Below are 6,630 nucleotides of genomic sequence, written 5' to 3'. Positions count from 1 at the left end.
TTTTTATTGTAAGTTATATTTAAAGCATTGAATTTAGAATTTAATACAGCAGACTGGTTTCTGGTCCCTCCTTTGCCAGTTTCTAGGGCTTTGGAATCAGGCAGTTATTCAATCATGCAGAGTTTTCATTTTCATTCCTAAAAGTTAGAAATGGGAAAAACTTGCCTGCTTAGTTATTGTGAAGTTAAGCAACATAATGCTTATATTTTTAAAAATGCTATAAAATTGATTGCTTTGTGCACTTTTAGTACCTTCCCAAGAATTCTTTTAAACGACATTTTATTTTTATTTATTTTATTTTCTCTTTATTCTTCTTGTTGACACTACCATAGATGTCCCCATTCCCCTCTCCCCCCATGTTTCTTTGCCTCCACCCAAACCCTGCCCCCTTTCCCTCTGGCCATCACCACACTGTTGCCTGTGTCTAAGGGTCATGCACATATATCCTCTGGCTAATCTGTTTACCTTCTTTCATCCAGTTCCCCCTCCCCCTCTCCTCTGACAGCTCTCAGTCTATTCCATGTGTGTTGGGAACCGCCCTGCCTGGTTTCAGAAGTTGTAACAGGCTGTGGCTAGGGCTGAGTAAAAAGGCTTTGGGAGCAGTAAGCACTAAGAAGACAAAGATTGTCCTCCCAGCAGGGGCACAGCCTCTGCCTCCTTTACTTTACCCTGCTTGTCTCCAAGTGGATGACTGGTTAGCCAATGACAGATTAGATATCTCAAGGTGGAGATGACCCAAGACAGGCACAGCTGAAAAGGGCCATCAGGGAAGGACTTAGGGGATGATAAAAATGGGGTGATGGTCCTTCACCCCTCAGCTTTGTCATAGCCTGAGTCCTCATTTTATCTGTAAGAAGTCTCCTAATCTCTTGGCTGCCATACTTCTCCCACCTGATTTTAAGCCTGAAACAATGCTGGAGGCAGGTTGACCCTGTGCTGGAATGGGTGGTTCCTGGGGGTAGGGTAATCAGGCCTAGGAAAGAATGTACCAAGTCCTGTGAAACCTGCTTTGCTAAGAATGCCCTCAATTTAAACAATAAAGGTCCAAGCATAAAATGAGTTTGTTTCCCAAAGTTTTATGGCCCTTTGACTACCTGACCCTAACTCAGAATAAGCCCTTATAGTTCTTTGAATTTTATTTATTGTTTGATCATTACTGCCTGGCAATGATGGATGAGCTTTATGTATTATGCCCTGTATTCCAATGCAAATTAAACCCAATAAAGGCCCATTGAGAAATAGGCTGTAGTCTACGGCCATACCACCCTGAACGCGCCCGATCTCGTCTGATCTCGGAAGCTAAACAGGGTCGGGCCTGGTTAGTACTTGGATGGGAGAAACAGGCTGTAGGCCCTTCTCTTTTGAGGGATTGGCCACCTTTTTTCCCCAAGCAGATCACGTCTCATCTGTGGTAGCTGGGTGGACTCTGTGGATGGAGCCCACCCCCATATGTGCCCATACCTCTGTTTCTATTTTGTCCATCAGATTATTTTGTTCATGAGTTTCCCACACATGTGAGATTATATGCTATAAATTATCCACAGGAAAATCAATTTCTGTACTCATCCTGCTTTGTGTATTTATCTGAATCATTTTAAAGTTTCGATTAATCTGTTTTTAAATGTATTTATGGAAAGTCAAAATGTTTTTAAATGGTCAAGTGTAGAACAGAATATGTACAAAAAAGCTAATCAAAGGACATAATTTCTTTTCAGAACTTTAAAAACATATAACAAAGCAACTGGATAGTAATAACTGAAGTTTACTGAGAACTTATTCTTTTAAGGTAGTTTCAACTATGATTTTATTTAATGCTTCTCTGATTACTATGAGTGTATGCTGAGTGTCTTCATTTACAAATGAGGACATTAAGGCTACTCCCATTACAGAAAAAGTTTGTTTCTAATTACTTAACACATAAGCTATTGATATCCTTTTACTTTGAAGTAGTAAGTTATCAATGAATATTAGGCAATGGTACACTGTACTGTAAGTCAATATCCTTTTTAAAAAATATTTTATTTATTTATTTTTAGAGAGGAGAAAGAGAAGGAGAGAAAAATCAGTGTGCATTTGCCTCTTGAGCATCCCCTACTGAGAACCTGGCCTGCAACCCAAGCATGTGCCCTGACTGGGAATCGAACAGGTGTCCATTTGGTTCACAGGCTTGTAGTCTATCCACTGAGCCACACAAGCCGATATATCAATATCTTTTAAAATGAAATGTATTTTCTATAATCTAAATTTACCATGACCCAGAGAAGCTGCTTATTTTATTTGATATTGTTGGAATGTTCACCCAATATCAATTTTTCCATTCTTTTTTAATAATAGAACCCAAAATTTGCAAAGTGCAGAAGTGTTCTGAGCCCAAACTACTGTTGTTTTTCTCAGAGTCCCTTAGCTAAGGCAATCCTGTGACACGTTGGTGACCAAAGTAATGTAAGATGAAGATATCTAGAAAGTTTTCCCCCTGATCTGAGTTCAATATTTATTTTTTTCTCTTTTTTTATTCTTTTTCCTACCTGTAACACCAATATGATTTAGAACAGCAAGAGCCATCTGGAGACCACGAACCATTAAAAACGGGAATAAAAGCTAGCACATTAATGTAGTGGAATAAAGATATAAAAAGATTATGGGTCCCCAGTTACATCATTGAGCCACACAGTATGACTACTAGACTGTGTGTCTCTTGATTTCTTTTTGTCAGTTCCAATGAACTTTCATGTTCTACTATTTCTGATTAAACACATTAGTAACTGATTCACTGGGTATGCTGACTAATGACTTAAGAATCATTGAGCTATATGATTAAATTTTTCTTTCCTTTAATAGATCCCTGCAGGTAAATCTTCAATCATATTGAAGTTAAAATTATTAACTGGTGATCCAATTTGGGAGCAGTTCAAGTAATTAATAGACTGTGGGTACACGATTTGTAATTAAACTAGTCAAGAGAAGTTATTACATTCTGGAGAAGTTCCCATTTGGAAGTGAGCACTGTCATCAGCTGCAAATGGATGGATATGATCCCTCATAGTTATTTAATAAAGGTTTTTCAATTCTGTGAATACCACGTGACATAAATTGCATGAGTGCACTCACTTGACCTCTTGCCAGGTCTATGACAATATTATCCTTACAGCCAAAATCATCCACTTCAAAAAATTTAAAACTAACTTTGATAATAGCCTTTCTGAATCAGCTTTGTTATGGGGAAAAAAGTTATCACATTATAAAAATACTAATTATAATTATAGTTTCCCAAGGAAGCTGTCCCTAAATCAAAATATTAAATATTCAGTGAACTACTTCCTACAGGGTTGTAAGTACCAAACAGCTCATCTTTCTCCCTTGAGAAGCGGACGACTTCCTGATGTATTTTGGAGTGAGTTTACTGCCTTCATGTTTCCACTGTGGACAGTGTGTGTGCATGAGTGAGCGTGTGTAAGGCCAAACCTTTCTTTAACTCACTTTACTTCATTCATTTGTTTTCTGGGCTTTTTATCAAAATGTTAACGAAATAAATTTTTTTTGTTGTCTTTGAAATTATGAGAGCAAGTCTTGGCCAGGTAACTCACCTGGTTAGAACATTGTCCCCATATGCCAAGGTTGTGGGTTTGATTTCTAGTCAGGGCTCATACAAAAATCAACGAATGAATGTATAAATAAGTGAAATAGCAAATCAATGTCTCTCTCTCTCTCAAGTCAATAAATAAAAATATAAGTAAATAAATAAAACACATTTTAAATTATAAAGCCAGTGTGGTAATTGTGTATACCAACCAGATTTTTAACATGCTAATATTTCTATTTGTCTCAGACCTTATTTTGTAAAAAATAAAATAATGCAGATGCAGTTGTAACTCTCATCTGTATCTCTATCTGAACATAGTTTATATATCTATATTTGTTAATATTATCCTAAATTTAGATATATTTCTAAAGCAAAAGAAACAATTATTTATTTACAGCAAAGATTTTTTACTGATTTATTTATGCCCCAATTCTCAGATGATACAATAACAACCAGATGTCACCCTATATGTAAGAGGGTCTGCTCTGCACAAGGAAACCTCAAAAAAATAAATACTGATGTTTACATAGAAGAGAAAGGCAGCTGTTACCCTCAACTTCTGAGGAAAGATCTTTAAAAATGTTCAGAGAAAAGTCCTGGACCTTCAGAGTTTTTGGAATGTAAATAAATCTCTCCAGGGGAAAAATAAAACCAGTGTCTTTAACTTAAAAATGAAAAGATGTCCTTATTATACTGTGACTCCTACTTCTTTCAAATGTAATACATCTCTCTCTGGAGTTCTCACATTCTTTTTAGTCATAAATTAATCTCTAAGCCTTGTCTCTTAATTCAAGTCCCAAATTTCACTAAGCTTTGCTTAGAAAGCCCCTAATGGTACAGAAATATATAAAACATTTTCTCTACCATTTTGTACTTCCCTCTTTACCTCCTCTTAAGAAATAACTTCAATTCTAAAAGTTATTGAGTATTTTTCCAGTGTATGTGTTTAGACTTAATATCAAGAAAAACTACTTGAGCCCTGGCTGGTGTGGCTCAGTGAATTGAGCATTGGCCTGGGAACCAAAGGGTCACCATTTCAATTCCCACTCAGGGCACATGCCTGGGTTGCAGGCCAGGTCCCCAGTAGGGGGAGCTCAAGAGGTAACCACACATTGATGTTTCTCTCCCTCTCTTTCTCTCCCTCCCTTCCCTTCTCTGTAAAAATAAATAAACAAAATCTTCAAAAAATACTTGATAGCTATCTCAGTTTATTCAGACTATCATAACAAAATACCAGAAATTGGGTGACTTATAAATGACAAACATTTATTTCTTTGTTTTGGAGGCTGGGAAGTCTGACATCAGAATTCTGGCAGATTCAGTATCTTGTGAGGGCAAGAGTCCTGGTTTGTGGATTGAAACTTCTTACTATATTCTAACCTGGTAGAAGGGGTGAGCTAGCTCTCTGGGGACCTCTTTTATAGGGGTATTAATCTCATTCATGAAGGCTCTACCTCATAACCTAATCACCTCTTAAAGGCCCCTCCTTTTAAAACCATTACTTTAGGGTTTAAGAACTTGAAATGAGATTTCAACATATAAATTTGAAGGAGACCAAAGCATTCTGACCTTAGCAAGAGACTTTATTTCATCAAATTTATGTACCTATTGAGCTATTTTCACATGTATTTGTACCTAACTAGAATTTCTGAAGATTTGAACATGTTAAAACAAATTTTTGAAATAATAAAAGGTCTTGGCTTATTTGAGTGATAGTTTGTATAGGAATCTAAGCTTTAGCATCTTTGGGAAAGTGAAAGTGAAAAATTAACTGGTAAGAATAATAATTTGGGTATTTCATGATTTTCAGTACCTTTAGGTCTATGTATCTACATTCTAGAAGGTCTCTTTTTCTTCCAAGATCACAGTGTATTTTGGAAGCTAAGGTTTGCTCATCAACCTTACCTTATCTGCTCTTTTTATCACTAGACAGTCGACTGAATGATAAGCACAAAAATTAATTTGTATTTCCATGAATATAGATGGTCTGTCTTGAATAAATATTTCTCATCTCCTCTGTAGCTCCCCAGGATAATGAAAAATGGGTGTATTTTCCCATCAATCATAGGCAAAGTGTTAATGACTATAGAGAAGACATCTCCAGAAATGGTTCCCAGTTGTCCCTGCCTCCTGGTGTTAACCCCCTTGTATATAACACCTTGTATGGTCTGGACCTTTTTGACTTGCTTATGATGAATAGAATACAATAAAAGAGATAGGATGTCACTAATATTAGTTTATAAAAGACTATGATTTCTGTCTTGCTTGCACTCTATTTAATCTTGCTTGATTTGTTGAAGCCAGCTGCTTTTTTTGAGTGGCCATGGAAAAGCCCACACAGAAGTAGACCTGAGGGTAGACCAGACCCACAGTTTAGAAGAAATTGCATCCTGCCAACAGTCATGCCAGTGAATTTGGTATGAGATCCTTTCCTGATAGAATTGAGATGACTTGGGCCCTGGCTGACACCAGGATTGCAGTGTTGAAAAGAACTCGAATGAGAGAACCCAAAGAAGCTAGACCTAGATTCCTGACCTATGAAGTCAGTGAGGCAACACATGTTGTCAGTTAAAACCACTCATTTGGATACTAATTTGTTACATAGTTATAGATAGCTAATTCCATTGTATACATTTTAATGGTATATGAATATACCATTTTATTGGGAAATCATAACAGACACTAAGAATGTACAAATGGCTCTGGAAATGTGCTGTGTATAAAGGCTGTAAGGCATTTAAAGAGCAGATTAGAGAATGCCTGAATTGTTCTGCACAGACTATTAACAGAAACCAGAGCTTTGAAGACTTAGCCTCTAAATGAAGTGAGTAACATGTTATTGAAAACTGGAGAAGGGAGTTTACTTGTTAGGTGGCAGCATAGAAATAGAAACATGGTCATCCGCAGTTATGTGGAGACCAGAAAATGTACCTAATGAAGTTTGTGATGTAGAAAAGGAGATTTCGAAGCAGAATTGAAGATGCTCCCTGAATTTTTCCTGATGCTTATAGTAAAATATAAGCTCAGAGAGATAGGTTGCAGAGACTGAC

At 36.8% G+C, this 6,630-nt stretch overlaps 1 pseudogene; it reads left to right on the top strand.

Moving 5' to 3' along the window:
• Positions 1-1,248: 1,248 nt before the first annotated feature.
• LOC119040429 (uncharacterized) lies at positions 1,249-1,353 on the top strand (annotated as a pseudogene).
• The last annotated feature ends 5,277 nt before the right edge of the window (positions 1,354-6,630 follow it).

Source organism: Artibeus jamaicensis, unplaced genomic scaffold (assembly GCF_021234435.1).
Source record: "Artibeus jamaicensis isolate MK-2021 breed Jamaican fruit bat unplaced genomic scaffold, CSHL_Jam_final contig_233, whole genome shotgun sequence".
Classification (NCBI taxonomy): Eukaryota; Metazoa; Chordata; class Mammalia; order Chiroptera; family Phyllostomidae; genus Artibeus; species Artibeus jamaicensis.
This window is presented reverse-complemented; position numbering and strand designations above follow the sequence as displayed.